The 18,721-nt window shown below is 40.5% G+C and overlaps 1 protein-coding gene and 1 non-coding gene across 12 annotated transcripts in view; both read left to right on the top strand.

Annotated features, from left to right (window-relative positions):
* The window catches only part of KLHL32 (kelch like family member 32), a 236,131-nt gene that overhangs the window by 24,697 nt on the left and 192,713 nt on the right, over positions 1-18,721 (top strand). The window lies entirely within an intron of this gene.
* Positions 15,607-15,770, top strand: LOC125635046 (U1 spliceosomal RNA). Its single transcript, XR_007356141.1, has one exon. It is a non-coding gene; the product is annotated as a U1 spliceosomal RNA (small nuclear RNA).

The raw sequence follows: 18,721 nt of genomic DNA on the forward strand, positions 1-18,721 counted from the left end.
CAGTAAGGGTGGCAATACTACAACCCCTCTACAATAACCTTGAACCCCCACCATGACTCCCTTTGGGTCGGGCCCCCCCCAGTTTGAGAAACACTTGTCTCCCCCATGAAATCTGTATAGTATAGCGTAAAAGTATACAGAAGACCAGATTTCAGTGGGAAGACTAGATTTCATGGTCTGTGATATGTTTTTCATGGCCATGAATTTGGTAGGGCCCTACCAATTACCAATCATCTGAGCCATCCAGTTCCCCTTAAGTCTTTCTTTTTTTTAAAAAAAAAGCCTTTTGATATGTAAAAAGCATTAATTCTGGGTCCTGTCACTTGTGAGGGCTGTAGAGTGTATTGAAATTTTGTGTGTGAAATGGAGATTGGCATATTTTCTTAGGAAAGTAATCAGAAAAGCTTAAACTGGGTGACTGAAGATTTTTGAGAATTCATTGCACTAAAGTGAGCTTCTTAAATCCTGTTGGCTGAGATGTGAGTTGTCAAGGTTCCTCCCCCACTCTGAACTCTAGGGTACAGATGTGGGGACCTGCATGAAAAACCTCCTAAGCTTATCTTTACCAGCTTAGGTCAAAACTTCCCCAAGGTACAAAATATTCCACCCTTTGTCCTTGGATTGGCCGCTACCACCACCAAACTAATACTGATTACTGGGGAAGAGCTGTTTGGACGCGTCTTTCCCCCCAAAATACTTCCCAAAACCTTGCACCCCACTTCCTGGACAAGGTTTGGTAAAAAGCCTCACCAATTTGCCTAGGTGACTACAGACCCAGGCCCTTGGATCTTAAGAACAATGAACAATCCTCCCAACACTTGCACCCCCCCCCTTTTCTGGGAAATATTGGATAAAAAGCCTCACCAATTTGCATAGGTGACCACAGACCCAAACCCTTGGATCTGAGAACAATGAAAAAGCATTCAGTTTTCTTACAAGAAGACTTTTAATAAAAATAAAAAATAGAAATAAAGAAATGCCCCCTGTAAAATCAGGATGGTAGATACCTTACAGGGTAATTAAATTCAAAACATAGAGAACCCCTCTAGGCAAAACCTTAAGTTACAAAAAAGATACACAGACAGAAATAGTTATTCTATTCAGCACAGTTCTTTTCTCAGCCATTTAAAGAAATCATAATCTAACATGTACCTAGCTAGATTACTTACTAAAAGTTCTAAGACTCCATTCCTGGTCTATCCCCGGCAAAGACAGAATATAGACAGACACACAGACCCTTTGTTTCTCTCCCTCCTCCCAGCTTTTGAAAGTATCTTGTCTCCTCATTGGTCATTTTGGTCAGGTACCAGCGAGGTTACCTTTAGCTTCTTAACCCTTTACAGGTGAGAGGAGCTTTCCCCTGGCCAGGAAGGATTTCAAAGGGGTTTACCCTTCCCTTTATATATGTCAAACTGGACAGTCTCTACGCAAAAGAATAAATGGACACAAATCAGATGTCAAGAATTATAACATTCATAAACCAGTTGGGGAACACTTCAATCTCTCTGGTCACGCAATTACAGACATGAAGGTCGCTATCTTACAACAAAAAAACTTTAAATCCAGACTCCAGCGAGAAACTGCTGAATTGGAATTCATTTGCAAATTGGATACTATTAATTTAGGCTTAAATAGAGACTGGGAGTGGCTAAGTCATTATGCAAGGTAGCCTATTTCCCCTTGTTTTTTCCTACCCCCCTCCCCCCCAGACGTTCTGGTTAAACTTGGATTTATGCTGGAAATGGCCCACCTTGATTATCATACACATTGTAAGGAGAGTGGTCAGTTTGGATGAGCTATTACCAGCAGGAGAGTGAGTCTGTGTGTGTGTGTTTGGGGTGGGTGAGAAAACGTGGATTTGTGCTGGAAATGGCCCAACTTGATTATCATACACATTGTAAGGAGAGTGATCACTTTAGATAAGCTATTACCAGCAGGAGAGTGGGGTGGGAGGAGGTATTGTTTCATGGTCTCTGTGTATATAATGTCTTCTGCAGTTTCCACAGTATGCATCTGATGAAGTGAGCTGTAGCTCACGAAAGCTTATGCTCAAATAAATGGGTTAGTCTCTAAGGTGCCACAAGTACTCCTTTTCTTTTTGTGAATACAGACTAACACGGCTGTTACTCTGAAATCTTCCACAGAAAGCACTCTAAAATGTAGTGCATGGCTGGGAGAGAGTCCCATACAAACAAAGGAATTACAGAAATTAGCAGATAGGACAATCCATCTCCCAACCAGAGTGACATAGGCTTCATGCCTCCTTAATCCGTAGCTCTGGTGCTTACAGCATTTGAATGATATTTTTTGATGGCTAAAAAAGAAAATGCTAAAAATGAATACCTTTCAGGTAGATTGCCAGTCCCAAAAGAAGGAAACTGCAGATAGCAACTACTGAGGATGTGGTGGTTGAACTACTTGAGCTGAGAGATTTTGCATATCCTAGATTCCAACATCTCTGTTTTGTTAGGTAGTTACTGCTACCCACAAGTAATGTTAGGAAAGTGACACACATCTGCCCTGATCTTGTCCTTGTTTCTGTTAGACTGAGAGTTGCAGTTTCACACCAATGGTGTGAGAAATGATTCTTGCAGAGCAAATGGCTTCCTTCATGACAATATTCATTTCTTTTGTAACAATTTATTTTATAAAGGAGGCGACTATTGCCAGTCTGAATGTCTGATGAAATGTTTAACTACAGTAGAACATATCAATGTTTTCATGTTTATATATGGATGTAATGTATCCTATTATAAAATGTCAGACCCTGCCTCATGGTCAGTGGCAACAAATGTGACCTTGATGCTTTCTACAATACTGTGCCAGTTCTTGGAAAGTTCAGGTTTTGGAAAATAAACAATCATGAAATTTCAAGTTTTGCAAAAGTTTTTAATGAACAAATTTGAAGTAGTATTTTTGGGTTACCAATATACTAGGTGAATGGTGTTAGAAGTATTCTCTAGAAAATGTATACAAAAAAATAAAATTGCTATTTGTACCTGTCTCTAGATCCTATTATATTTTACCAGTTTCCACCATGGCCCATAAAACTAAACAAATCATAATTGGGAAAAGAGTATAGGGAATGAGTATGGAGAGAAATTCTTCTGATGGAAAAAGAGTCAGCTTTCCCTTCCTTTAGAGAATAATGTGTGTGTTGTAGTAGTTGTGCTTTCTTGTACCAATTTCTTGTACCTATTTTCTTTTATACTTTAAGAAACCTTACATCTCAACGTTTTAAAAAAAAATCACTGCAATAGGCACTTGTAATTCAAAATAGAAATAAACTACTTCTCCCCACATTTGTAACACCACATACAGGAGAAATACATACTACATACAAAAAAGCTACATTAAAAGAACATAATTGTTAGGTTGCAAAGTTAAGCATGCAAAAGTTAAAAATCCCAGAATTAAGGTTGCCTGTGCAACCTTACTTCAGTCCTCTTTGTGTACATTCATTAGCGTGCAGCCTTTAATTGCCTGTGCCTTTCCTGATAGAAAAATAGTATGTCATCATGTAATCTTAATTCTTGTATTTCCGAAATTCTGAGTGCTCGATTTTGCAACCTTAATATGGGGTGTGTGTGTGTGTGTAAATTTCTAGCCGTTTAAAAAAAAGCAAACTGAAAAAACAAATGCCATCATATGGCATTGTAATGAGACCCACATGGGTATGAGCAACATTGGAAACTTTAGATTCACCACCAATTACTAAAGGAATAAATTATAGCAGTAGTAGGTTGTCATCTATGCAGATCACCATTACAGGGGAATGAGAGACACTTTACCAGTGGGTTCATAGATAGTTGCTAACAGTCGGGTAATGGTGAGACTCAGGAGTCCTGGGTTGCATTCCAGACTCTGGCTCGCACTCATCTGCCTATTCCTCCTAATATGTCCCTGTCTCAATCCTATCTCTTCCCCATCTGTCTCCTCATCCCAGGCCCATTCTCCTCACCTAGCTAATTCCAGTCTCCACTCCTCAGGCTTCTCATCTCAGTTTGCCTCATTGTTCAACTAGTCCCAGGTTTCCCCCTCCTGGCCTCCTCGTCTGCTCTGAGTCCTTCCAACCTTCCCTATTAGCTCCCAGTCCTATCTCCTGTCTGTCTCCTTCTTCTAGTCTTCTGTTTCTCCCTTGCTTCTCAGATGATCTTAGCACTCCCTCCCCACCAGTCAATTGGCTCCTAGTCCTCTCACCCAACTCCCTCACTGGCTTTCATTCCCAGCATCTCCTCCCCCCTACTCCTAGTCCCACTCACCATCACTCCAGTCCCAGTCTTACCAAGCTCCTTGTCCCAATTTGCTTGTTTCCCTCTCCCGAGTCGAGTTTTTGTTCCCTCTGCATGCCCCCCCACCAAAAAAAAAAACCCAACAAAAAACAAAACAAAAAAGAATTTGAAGAGCACCTAGCAAAAGACACAAAAACAAATAACAACAATTTTAAATATATCAGAAGCAGGAAACCTGCCAAACAATTAGTGGGGTCACTGGATAATCAAGGTGATAAGGAGCACTCAAGGAAGACAAGGACATTGTGGAGAAGTTAAATGAATTCATTGCATTTTCTTCACTGCAGAGGATGTGAGGGAGTTTTCTACACCAGTCTTTTTAGGTGACAAACTTGAGGAACTGTCCCATAGTGAGATGTCAATAGAGAAGGTTTTGAAATAGTAATAAGTCACCAGGATCAGATGGTATTCACCCAAGTATTGTGAAGGAACTCAAATATGAAATTGCAGAACTACTCTACTAACTGTGGTATGTAACTTCAGCCTCCGTACCAAATGACTGGAATGTAGCTAATGTAATGCTGATTTTTAAAAAATGCTTCAGATGTGATCCTGGCAATTTTACTGGCCAGTAAGCCTAACTTCAGTACCAGGTCAATTGGTAGAAACTATAGTAAAGAACAGAATTATCAGACACATAGACTAACATGATATGTTGTTGACTCTTTTCTATGGCTTTTGTAAAGGGAAATCATGCCTCACCAATCCATTAAAATTCTTTGAGGGGGTCAAAATGCATGTGGACAAGGGTGATCTAGTTGATACAGTGTACCTGGATTTTCAGAAAGCCTTTGCCATCATCCCTCACTAATGGCTCTTAATCCTACTAAGCAGTGATGAGATCAGAGGGAAGGTCCTCTCGTGGATCAGTAACTAGTTAAAGGATACAAAATAAATGGTCAGTTTTCCCAATGAAAAGAGATAAATAGTGGGGTCCCCCAAGGATCTGTTCTGGGACCTGTACAACATATTTATAGATCTGGAAAAAGGGGTTAACAGTGAAGTGTCAGAGTTTGCAAATAATCAGTTACTCAAGATGATTAAGTCAAAGGTTGACTGCAAAGAGTTACAAAGGGATCTCACAAACCTGGATGACTGAGCCACAAAAGGGCACATGATATTCAATTTCATAAATGCAAAGTAATGCACACTGGAAAACATAATCGCAGTGATACATATGAAATTGTCTAAATTAGCTGATATCACTCTAGAAAGAGATCTGGGAGTCCCTCTATATGTAGGGAGGGGCAGCTTGGCCAAATGGTGGTGTGATCTGGAACACATGGAGTTGGCCCCTGCACAACAGAACACATGGAAGTCTGCTGAGAACTCGACCCTGGCAGCACTGGCTCATGCAATTCAAAGAGAGAGGGCAGAATCCCAGGTTGAGGGAAACACGGGACGAAGGAGGTGTGTGTGGGGACAGGAATCCCTCCTCACCTCACCTCCTCCAAAACATTTGAATTGGTGCTGCTGACATGTAGGAACTGTGAGGGAATGGAGCTTGCTCAATTGCTCTGTGGAGTTGTAATATGCTCTGTATAGTTAGCACTAGGAGGTAGGAGATGCTTGAGCATGCTCAGTAAGTACAGAATCTTAGATTTTAACATCTAAAATCTCTGCAGTCTCTACTTAGTATGTGTGAACTGCAATTTTTTTCCCTGGAGGCTTATAACTTGGCTACATTTGGGTAGATTTTCATAGGGATAGCGCTAGAGACATCCCTGACACAAAGACACCCACTGCTAAATTTCAAGTCCCTCTTCCAAGCATGGAGTCACTAGAGATTTCCAAAGAAAAGGTTACCAGAATTTGTTAGCATGGGCAAAACAATGTATTTTGTCCTAGCCTCATTCTCAGAAACAGCTGAACCATTTTGGCTGAAAATTTCCATAGATATTTGATAGCTGCTTTCAACTACCTGAAAGGGGGTTCCAAAGAGGATGGCTCTAGACTGTTCTCAATGGTAGCAGATGACAGAACGAGGAGTAATGGTCTCAAGTTGCAGTGGGGGAGGTTTAGATTGGATATTAGGAAAAACTTTTTCACTAAGAGGGTGGTGAAACACTGGAATGCGTTACCTAGGGAGGTGGTAGAATCTCCTTCCTTAGGGGTTTTTAAGGTCAGGCTTGACAAAGCCCTGGCTGGGATGATTTAACTGGGAATTGGTCCTGCTTCGAGCAGGGGGTTGGACTAGATGACCTTCAGGGGTCCCTTCCAACCCTGATATTCTATGATTCTATGATTCAGCATGAGGCAGGTGTAACATTTCAACCCAAATGGTTAAAGTCTAGCAAAGTTGCAAGGAGCTGAAAACCGAGTCGTATAATGGTACGGGTCAAGTAACCTAAATAGGTGGTGCGATCAGCCCCACCTGTAATATAAACTTAATGTATCGGAAATCTATTATGAATCTACTAACAAAAAGATACAAAAAAAAAAAAAAAACCACCCAACCTCCATAAAGTACAGCTTCTTATAGCACTCAGGGTCTAATATTTAAAATAGGTTATCACATCTGGGTGGACTTATCTGAGTAAAAGTGCTCAGATACCACATTTGTGGGGGCTATGCAAATACCTGTACAGGTGTTTCTGCAAAGGTTATGTCAGGGTTTAGGATGCCTTGCTGTAATTTTCAGTATCTTTACCACCAACCATATGTGAAAAGGAAGAACTAAACGTAGCGTTAGCTAACTTTTGAATTCAGTGGGACAGTCTTCTCCCTTGGAGGCTTTATTTTATTGGTAATCTTTGATTTGTATCTCCTTCCAATCTGCTTTGATGCCTTCTACCCCAATCAGTAAACTTTGGAAAGATGTTGCACCCTGTAATTTGTCACTAGTAAGGTCTTATTTGAATTGTGGGATGATTGTCAAATAATTGTGGCCGAGTTACAGAAAAGACCTGGAAAATTGCAGAAAAGTAATAATGGACCTTTATTAATTGCGGTAATTTGGAAAAGCCAGGAAAGACATGCTTAAGAGAAATTTGCTGGAACAATATAAACACTGAAGTATTAAGTTATGCCTGCTAACTTTTTTGATAGCCAGACATTTTCATGCAACTATATTGCAGTCATTAATGCGTGGGGCTGACAGCCTGACCCCAGCCACTATCAGCAAGGATCAATGGGATTCTACTGAACTAATGGGGGAAACAAGTATGTTGCAAACCTCAAAATCTAGCAAATGGGCAGTGGAGGCTGGCATCATGGGTCAATCAGAAGAAAACCTCAGTAGCTAATGAGAGATCATAGGTACAGTGGGGATTGACTGTAAAGGGCCAATAAAGTGAATACAAGAAGCTTTTGTTTGATGGGAGAAAGAAGTGGTAGCCAGTGGAGATATTCAAAAAGGGGCGGGGGGTGTTGTGGTCAGTGATGGACTAGCAAAAGGATCTTTGCAGCAACGTTTTGAGTGGCTGTGAGTGGGGTAAGATTGCGTTTATCAAGGCCAGAGGAAAGGATGTTGCAGTAAGCAAGATGTGATGAGAGCTTGGAGAAGAATTTTAGCTGTGTGGATGGACAGCAAAGACCATGTCTTAAAAAATAATATGCAACTGGCAAGATTTAGACATAACCTGGTGTGATGACCAAGAGAAAGGTCTGAGTAAATAATGATGCCTGAATGACGTAGAATGATAGTGTTTTCCACTGTGATCTAGGGAGGAGGAAGCAGGGATGAGATGGGTGGTGAAAGATTAGGAGCTCTATTTTAGCAATGTTTAGTTTGAGAGTAGCATTTGGTGATAAGTATTTCTTTGCAGTTTTGTTTGTTTACTAAGAATGTACAAAGTCCAGTGTCTCTGAATGCAGAAAGAATCAAATAATAGGAAACAGCTTCCCTTGCTTACAAGTACCAAGAATGCTCTTTTCAGCCTGCACCTGACCCAAAAACCTCTCCCCAAGCTTCTTCTATAATCAGACACTGATTTCAGCTGCTCCTTCTCTTTCCAGCTCTTCCAGTTTTTTTGTGTGTTTTGCCTTCCCTCCCCCACCGTGGAATCCCCTGCCAACATGGTGGTAAGTTTCTGGTCAAGCTATTAGGCCTTGTTTTAGATATGGCCCCATAAGATAGTTATATGAAACACTTAAGTGCTTTCACTCCTAATCTCTCAGAGGTTTGTGATCCAAGCAGTCACCATTACCTCTCAGCACAACAGGAGTTTAAAAAAAAACCAAAAAAACCCACTTTTTTTTTAAACTCATAAATGATCGTGAATAAGTACTTGGGGGTAAAAAAAAAACAAAAACAAAACAAACTAGTAGTAGCAGAGTTTCATCCTCTTTCACTGCTTGGGGTTTGTCTACAGGAGTGTCTCAGGAGAGGTCTCAAGAGCCCTCTCTAACCTCAGTCACCTACCACAACCAATCCAGGTCTTCTTCTTCACTATCACCAGGCTTTATTATAGTTTATTTACAATCAGTAGCCAGCTTCCCTACATGCTTCTGGGGCAGGGTATACTAGTAGCAGCTGCCAGTCAGTCCTGGCCCACTTCTGCCTTCCTTCAGGCTCCCTACTCGTCTCCAGCATTTCCTTCCTGTTTGTTTATATAATCCTACCTGCTGCGGCTATTTCCACCCAATTAGCCCCTCAGCTGTATCTCCATTCAGATAATTGGCCTCCTCTGCTGACTGTCTTTCAGACAGAGCTCAATTAATATAAACTGGTGGGGATTTGAGTGATAGGGTGCTGAATTTGCTCCTGAGTCAGCACACTCTGTTACAAGCAAGATAAACGGATTTTTAACATGTTGTAGCTGGTCAAGGTGACTCCTAGGCCCCTATGAGGTTCACCACAATTAGCCAATGTGTTAAAGTACATCTTGCCCTATGTGCACTAGAATGTTAAAACACATTGGTGAACATTTTTTAAAAAAAACACCTTTTATCCTAGTCTAGGTGATCCCTTGAAATAGAATCTTATAACATTCTAGAGGAAGCCAAACATGTCATGTTTGGTGTAAACAACTTATTTTTATTAATGGAGATGAAGTGAGCTAACATCATCACACTTTTCCAATTCACACTACTCAAATGTGAGGCCAAGTTTTACTTTGACTTGTTAATGTGTAAAAACCTCAAACTGACTTGTTTTCAGTAGGATTTTACCTCATTATCAAGTGTTAGCTAGCATGATAAGAATGTTCCTTTTCCCTAGTGAGGATGCACCTGTAGAGATCAGCGCAAACTCTCAGTTCAGGTAACTGCCAGATGTTTTGCTTTTCTATTTAGTCTGGGTAAAATGAAGTACACTCAGTTCTACCTCCTGGAGGTATGTACAGTTGTGAGGTATGATTCTGCCACCTAGTGGCTATGCAAGGTAATTCGTAAACAGTGCACAGGCACGGAATAACAGCCATTGGCATTTACAGCCTCTTCTTTGATTGACTGATATATTTAAAACAAAACAAAACTTTTCTGAATACTGTGGTCTTTAATTATGTGATCACATACTATTTTTTTCCACAGGACCCCTGCCTCATTCAGTGCACAGGGGGGCAGAATTAAGGTAGCATGGACAACCATATATCTGGGTCTTCTTAACTTTGACTGCTTGACTTCAATTTAAATAACATTTTTCACTTTTTTATTTGATACATAATATATTAATTAGCAATATGCGGTTGCCTTAAAAGTAGACAGATTTATACAAAATCATGTTATGTCTTATTTGTGGTGGTTTTGTCACATGTTCCCACTATTAGGTCTCAGCAACTCCACTAAGCACCTGGGGGAAGTGAGTCAAAAGCTTGTCTGTTAAAATAATCTCCACTCTCCTGCTGATTTAGAATTAAGATTGCTCAAATCTGGGTTTTAAATCACTGTATCTCTGAATTATCAAGGCCATTGGAAATAATTATGTCATGGCACAGTGAAAACTATAGTGGTATGGTTGAGAGTAACTGTGGATTCATATTTACATGAAGTAAATACATTAAAGTTATTGATCTTTGGAATAACTGTAACCTGGTGAGCTTTGAGTTTATATTACATAGAAAAGCTCTACAAGCCTTCACCCGTCATTGATTGGGTTTCACATACACAGATAAATATATTTTCTTGCTAGCCTGAGACAAACAAATCTGAATAGTGTTTTGAACAAAATATAGTATGTAGACACTCAGGCACTTGAGCCCTGATCCTGATAGCATTTACAAATGTAAGCAACTTTATAGGTATAAAAGGTCCCATTACACTCACACTGAGGAATTGCACTGGGGAATTGTTCTTTAGTTGAGGCAAAGCAATCAAAGAAATTTTAGCAGTATACAAATTATATTTAGTTGTGAAGAAAGCTGAAAGAGTAAGATTAGAAGGAAAAACCATACAAATCAGATCCTGGTGGTACCAATGCTAATATTAATTATTGGAATAAACAGAAGAACTTCCCCTCTTGTAAGTTATCCTGTGGAAGAGATGGAAATAAATGTAAACAAATTAGGCAAACATCTGTGTAGTTATGCATCTCAAGTCCTATTGATTTCACTACTTTTGGATGCATTCTTTATAAGCACTGACTATGGCTTTGGTAGTAAAAGTAATATGTTTATGCCAAATTTTGCTGTTCTTATTCCACATTAACCTTCTTTAAATGAATAGGTTGTGTTTTTTTTTTTAAATAACAGGATTCAGCCCTTTGATATTATTCTGGAAACATGAGTACAGTTGCATATCACAGTAATGTTTCTAAAGCTATGTTAATGGATCTTCTATACTAGAGAATAAATGTTGAGGGGCAGCAGAGAAACCATTTAAAAGGATACTAGCAACTTAAAATCATAATTTGTAAACAAACAATTCTTTAACTACATCAATAATAGCAGGTTATTACAAGTTAAAACAATATTTAAAATCTTAAATCACAGTCCTACAACATGAGGTGGCACAGACAGCTTGCTGCGCTCACACAGAGCTGCATCGGCCTTCATTTTACCTCAGCCCCCTGTAGTTAACACCAAGGGGAAAAAAGTGTAAGAATATAATGTCTTTTAAAAATCGTATCTGGGACTCAAAACACTAATATGTATTAATCATATTGTTATCAGATTATATAGCTATAGAGCAGAGTTAACGTTGTTTGGGTACCTTGACTATACACTTTCATACATGTTTTCATTTCTTTTCCTTTTTTTAGTTTTGAATTTCCGGGGTTTACAATGATTTTTGGGAAAATTATAGCATCCCTTTCATGTTTTTTCCCGTAACCTAATGTTCTCCCAACCTTTTATCTCCATCTTTGTTCAGTTTGTGTTTGGGAATTTTAATACGGTGGCCTGTTTTATGCACTAACCACAGTAATGAAGGAAGGAAGAGAAAAAACAAAGTGTTAATTCAGTGTAACAGGAATAAGATAACTAATATAACTTAATTGTTTGACTCAAATCTGTCTCAAATAAATTGTACATTGAAAAGAACAAAGGCAAGGATTTTCCATATATACTATGTCTAACACCTAAATTGAAGCTAGTGCTTTCCATTTGGCCTATTATTTTCCAGTCAATCTGTCCAACACAGTGGAATATTCTCCTAGAGCATTGAGATTTAGGTCACATGATGACACTTGGTTTAAGCGGAAAACTTTATCCTAGAACTCATAAACTAATCCTTTAAACCAATTTAGCAATTCAAGGCAGTTAAATAGATCAGACAATATTAAGTTTTCAGCCTTCGTAATGATTAGCATTTCCTTATGTGTCAAGGAATGTTAGGTTATGTAAAGATGAGAGGATATCAAATGCTAAAACTCTTAATATAAGGGGTTTTGAAATTTCTAAGTATCAATGACATCCAGGTTTTAAAAGTGTTAGTTTGGAATTCTTGTTGCATGAAACGGTTTTACCTGAATTATGGAGAATAAACGCTACAAATTCTAGATTATATGGCTAATCCAGGACAGTAAATTTGAGCTGAAAATACAAAAGTGTGTGTATATATAGGTAGCTTTGAGGCAACACTGTAAAGTAAATTCCAATCAAAACTTAATTTACCTTAAAATGTATTTAAGCCTATGGAAATTGTCCTCCTTAGATTCCAAATATCTTTTATAAATATACTATTCAATTACCAGAAATAAATAGTTAGCTAATGCTCATATAAAATCTGCAAAGCAAATTTTTGTGCTGTCTCTGCAGTAGCCACTACCTAACACAGTTTGTTTTCTGGATTGTTCTGCATCAATAATATTGAAGCCAAAGCAATATCATTAACAAAAATAAAAATTATAGGGCCAGATCCTCAGCTGGTGTTAATTGGTGTGGCTCCCTGGAAGTCAGTGGAACTCTACCATCTTAAATGAGATGAAGATTTGGCCTTATGATATTTTTAAATTGCTTTCAAAGCATAGAAAAACACCAGTCTTTCATAAATGCAAAAGAACTATTGTGGAACTAAATGTTCTCAACCTATTACAATATGGCAAGCAGTAAAGAATCTGATCTTCCCATTGTAGGAGCCCACACAAGGTTTATATTTTAATCCTGAAGAACCAAATCCGCTCCCAAGCAAACCTTTTAGTGGGTGGGTGTGTGGTGGAGAAGGGAAGGACCTCACTGTATTATTTTTATATTCCTTTTTTCATGTTGTTAATTAGAAACATACTTGTATATAAACAGAAGTTATTTTTCTTTTTAAAGTATTTTAAAGTATTTTAATCTTGATACAATACTGATTAGAATAAGAGACATATGCCTTTATAATTTCACCCCTTACCCAATTTGTCTTGTCATAAAAGAAGTGTAGTAGATAAGAAAAGAGAGGAGAAAAAGTTTTCATTCTTCTTACACTGTGCTCTCTTCTTTTTGTTAGTGAATTACATTAAACAATAAACCATATCAGTTTTTCCCTATATAAGTTATTTCCTAAATTACCAAAGTAGCATAGATCTCTTCTAGTTACTCTGTTACAGGACATTAATGGAAAAAAAATTGTATGCATGTCAAAATACCACTCTTTTTCAGTTCCCTATAACTTTTGCCAAACTTAAACTGTTCAAGCTGAGATTTTTGGTGAGGGTGTCTGCTTCAGGCTGAATTTTTTGGGGGGACAGGGGAAGGGAATTTCAGCAAAAATGATTCAGCCATTTCAGAAAATGAGTTAGGGAAAATATGTTTTTTGCCTATTTATAATAGAAATTTGTTACAAGTGTGCGTTGAGTAGCTCTAACACCTTATGGTCTGAAGCAGGGAGGTTGCATTGGTGACAGGGATGTGCTTTTTGCTCTTTTTCTGAAAATTCACCCAAACTCAACCAAACTATAAACCTCTTCAAATCTCAGTTCCAGTGGTCAATAGAGTTGGTAGAAAAATTGTTCGAAGAGTCCATCTGTACTGAGCATTCACCTGTGTGACAAGTAGACTGTGTGTGTGCCATCTCCACGGAGCGACTGAACTTCTTCACAGCAATGCTGCGGGGTTGAGCAGGTCTTTTCCTGCAATAGCTCTTGTGGGCTTCTAGGTGTCTCTGTGAGGCCAGGTACAAGAAGTGACACTAAAGAAATTGCCTTTTATTCTCCATTCTCCCTCTGCTAGTGGCCAGGCAGTGTGGAAGAGTCCTGTGGGGGGAAAAACCCAGTATGTGTTCATGTAATTAAAGACTGTATCATCTGTGACAAAGTTCCACCTCTGCCTTGGTGGGTCCTGCACCTACTGGCAGATTTGCTCGCCTCAGAGATTCACAGCAGCCCTCAGTTTGGCCACTTTTGCTAGTGGCTCAAACCTGCCATTCACTCAGCTAAACTCATCACTGGCCAGCATGGGGAAAAAGAGGGAGAACAATCCCCGCTGTCTCTGCTGGTCCACCGAGTGGGTCAGCAAACAGGCCAGAGACCTTCTCCTCTGGTGGGACCCACAGTCCAGGTCAACTCTTCCTGTATCCAATAGGGAGTTGGGGAGATGGGCGGGGGGATCCCAGGCCCACCCTCTACTCCGGGTTCCAGCCCAGGGCCCTGTGGATCACAGCTGTGTGATAGCTATAACTCCCTGGGCTACTTCCCCATGACCTCTTCCCAACACCTTCTGTATCCTCACCACAGGCCCTTCCTCCTCATGTCAGATAGTGTTTGTACGCCTCAGTCCTCCAGTAACATGCCCTCTCACTCTCAGCTCCTTGTGCAGTCCCCACTGACTGAAGTGAGGTCCTTTTTAAACCAGGTGCCCTGATTAGCCTGCCTGTCTTAATTGATTCTAGCAGCTGCTTAATTGGCTCCAGGTGTCCTAATTAGCCTGTCTGCCTTAATTGGTTCCAGTAAGTTCCTGATTGTTCTGGAACTACCCCTGTTACCTTACCCAGGGAAAAGGGACCTGCTTAACCTGGGGCTAATATATCTGCCTTTTATACTTACCTGGCTGTCGAGGAAGCCCCCCCGCTCTGGGCCTGGGCTAACCTGAACACCTCTCCCTCCTGAAAGCTGTTGTGTTATACCTTCTGATTGCGTTGTTTTGTTGCTAAGTTTTTCTTTATCCTTTTGTACTCCCTGTAACTGTTACAAATAAATTTCTTTTCTGTTTCAATAAAAAAAAAAAAAAAAAAAACTACCCCTGTTACCTTACCCAGGGAAAAGGGACCTGCTTAACCTGGGGCTAATATATCTGCCTTTTATGCTTACCTGGCTGTCGAGGAAGCCCCCCCGCTCTGGGCCTGGGCTAACCTGAACACCTCTCCCTCCTGAAAGCTGTTGTGTTGTACCTTCTGATTGCGTTGTTTTGTTGCTAAGTTTTTCTTTATCCTTTTGTACTCTCTGTAACTGTTACAAATAAATTTCTTTTCTGTTTCAATAAAAAAAAAAAAAAAAAAAAAAACTACCCCTGTTACCTTACCCAGGGAAAAGGGACCTGCTTAACCTGGGGCTAATATATCTGCCTTTTATACTTACCTGGCTGTCGAGGAAGCCCCCCCGCTCTGGGCCTGGGCTAACCTGAACACCTCTCCCTCCTGAAAGCTGTTGTGTTGTACCTTCTGATTGCGTTGTTTTGTTGCTAAGTTTTTCTTTATCCTTTTGTACTCTCTGTAACTGTTACAAATAAATTTCTTTTCTGTTTCAATAAAAAAAAAAAAAAAACTACCCCTGTTACCTTACCCAGGGAAAAGGGACCTGCTTAACCTGGGGCTAATATATCTGCCTTTTATACTTACCTGGCTGTCGAGGAAGCCCCCCCGCTCTGGGCCCAGGCTAGCCTGAACACTTCTCCCTCCTGAAGTCTGCTGTGTCATACCTTCTGTTTGCTTTTGTTTTGTTGCATAGTTTTGCTTTATCCCCTTTGGTGATTCTTTGTAAGTGTTACACAAATAAAATTCTTTTCTGCTTCAAAAAAAAATACTTACCTGGCAGGGGAGATACCATGATCACGAAGGTGGTTTTCCCAGGGTGAGGCTCATCCATTGCACTGTGGGTGTGCTGACCCCTGCGATTTCCCCAAATGTGGGTAACTTGACTGCATAATTTGTGGTAGTGAGGGACTGCATTCGCACTCTCCCCTGGCTCTCAGTTTAAAAAAAAAATCACTCTCCTGTAGCCATCTGGCCTGACCCTGTCACACATCATACATGAGCAAAAGGGTTTTTCTGGCATTTCCTAACTGTGGAGTATTTGATTTGGGTGAACTTAACATTCTTTTAATGTAGGGCTTTTTAAAATGTAATATAAATATACTTGAATGTGAGACTAATTTCACATGCAAGTATACAGTTCAGTTCATTACACTCTTAGGGCTAAATTCGGTTACATTTGTTTTAAAACGTTCCAGGATGACCTGAAGTTTGGAATAAAGTGTTGCCTTTAGGGCACTGCTCTTCTTAAGGGATGATGTGACACTGCATTGCCTCAGGGGAAACTCTGCTTTGCTGCACCAGTCCAGTCTAGGCCTAGTGCAGTGGGGAGGTATGGGAGGAGGCAGAGAGAGATCCCTACTCTCTTGTTGCCACTGTGCCTCACTAGGGGGTAGGAACAGCAATTCTGTCTGGTCTTTAGACAGCACATGCAAGGTGGGAGGAAGAGGGGAGAAGACTTCTTGTGTCTCCCCTGCCCCCACTACATGCATACGTAAGGTCCAGGAAGAATCTGGCCCTTAAATAATGTATCATGAAGAAATCATAACCCAGGTGAACAGGAGCTATAATATTGAATGTGAGTTAGGGACAGTGCTTAATTTGTAATGAAAGAGCTGCTGGGGCTCAAGAAATTAGGTGCCAGGGCTCAGACATTTTTTTTTACTTTCATAAGTGATGCAGGTACCAGGGCTATGAACTGGCAAACCAGGAGGTGCTGCAGTTCAGCCCTGGCAAGCCTTGGCACAAATCAAGCAATGGTTAGGGGGAAGAATTAGGCCCAAAGTGAACATAAGCAAACCACTTTCTTCTGTGTTCTCTTGCTTAATTTCTTTGATAATGTCACAGATAGATGCTGGTGGTATCACAATCTATTGCCGTGGAAGCATGTGATAACAGAAGCACCAGATTGTGGCATCAGTGACTAAATCAGGCAGCAGGAGGAAGGTCTAATATCAGAGAGAGCTGATTTTACGCATGCACGTGTACACACACACACGCCCGGGTAATTAACAATGATAGAAAAGGAAAAAGAATATTATGGCTCGATGAGCTATTTACTTCTGGGAGAATTCTGCACCAAGAAATTCTGCACCTAATATTTTAAAATTCTGCACATCTTGTCAAAATAACACAATATAATCATGCCAGTTTCAATTATTTTGGTAATTTATTTCAAAATATCTATCACAACTATGTAGCAATACAGACAACAAAAAAGATTCAGGAATGTTTTATGACAAATAGATTCCCTACTAGGCATATTAATACAAAACTGAGTTATAATTCCTTTAAACTACAATATAGGAATGTATTTTCCCACTGCGCATGTGCAGAATTCAGAAGCAGTGCAAAGGCTGAGGGGACTCAGAGATAATGGAGGAGCTGAAGGAGAGAGAAGTAATTGGTGGGAAGGAGCCTGGGTGTGAAATTGGAGGGTTGTTGGATGTGGGTGGGAGAAGTATGGAATGGGTTTTTTTGGGCAGGGAGGGATTGTTAGGGATCCTCCACCATGCAGACCCTGGCTGACCCCTAGCCTTTCTCATTCACTTCTGCCTGTCCCCATATGTCCTGCACCCCCATTCAGCTTCTCCCTCCCCCCTTGCGGCCCTGCACCCCCTCCTCCCTGTCGCCATGTGGCCCGGCACCCCATGTGTCCCTCCCACATCCCCATATGTCCCTGTTCCCCCACTCCAGTTCAGCCCCTGCCCAAGTCTGTGACTCCCCAAGCAGCCCCATGTGCCCCACGCTGTCTGACCCCCGCCCCCATATACCATGCCTCCTGACCTGGTCTCATGAGTAGAGCACTGTGAGGAAGGCAACTTCCTTTTTTCCCTGTCCAGAGCTGGGGCTGGCCCAGGAGTGGCTGTTCTTTTCTGGCACCACAGAGGCCTCTGGTGGGCAAAAGGTGTAACTGCAGCAACTTTCCTGCAGAATAGGGGAGGGGGGGAATTCTGCACATGCGCAGAGATGCAGAGTTCCCTCAGCAGTAGCTATTGGAAGGAGAATAATGTGCTATCTGTAATAGTTTGCCAAAGTTTGGAAGTGGTTCACTATCTATTCTAATGTACTTAGATGCCTCAGTTCAAGCTGTCATATAAATTATGTTTATTATAGTTAATCCTCAAGGTGTTTTTTAATGTAATAGGTTGTCATAAAGAGGATGGTGATCAGTTTTGTTCTCTCTGAGGGTAGGACAAGAATAAGCAGTTTAGTTTACAGCAAGGGAAATCTAGGTTGGATATTAGAAAAGCTTTCCAGCTATAAATTTAGTTAAGCACTGGAACTGGTTATCTAGGAGGTTATGGAATCTTTATCATTGGAGGGTTTTAGGAACAGGTAAGACAAAACACCTGTCAAGGATGATCTAGGTAGACTCAATCCTGCCTCTTGTTGTTCATTCCAACTCTATATGTCTATGATTCTGTGGATATAAATTGAAGAGCAGGATGAAGATTAGTTGTAGCCTATAGATCAACAACATTCTCATCTCATCATGTTTGTTTGGTTTATTTCCGTACAGGTTTATATTGGTGAAAAATTTTTCTTTGCTTTAACAGCCAATACTTCAGTGTTTTGCTATGGTAAAGCGAGTTAGTCAGTGAGCTTTTACAATCATAAATAACTAATTTGCAATTACACACCTGGTGGGCGGTGGTGGAAAGTAATACAGACAGTGCTCTGAATAGGCGGTAGTGCAGAGCCCCACTAACCTTGGGAGGACCTTTAGGATGGATTGTGTCTGTGGATGTGTAATCCATCCATAGCTGTCTGGTGGGCAGGGAGAGTATGCACATTGAACCATTCTAAGTGGCCCTGCCTGCCAGCCAACTCTGCAGGCTAGTATTGAGGGTCTGCACTGCCGGCCCACCTTGTTTGGGTAA

Source organism: Caretta caretta, chromosome 3 (genome assembly GCF_965140235.1).
Source record: "Caretta caretta isolate rCarCar2 chromosome 3, rCarCar1.hap1, whole genome shotgun sequence".
Classification (NCBI taxonomy): Eukaryota; Metazoa; Chordata; order Testudines; family Cheloniidae; genus Caretta; species Caretta caretta.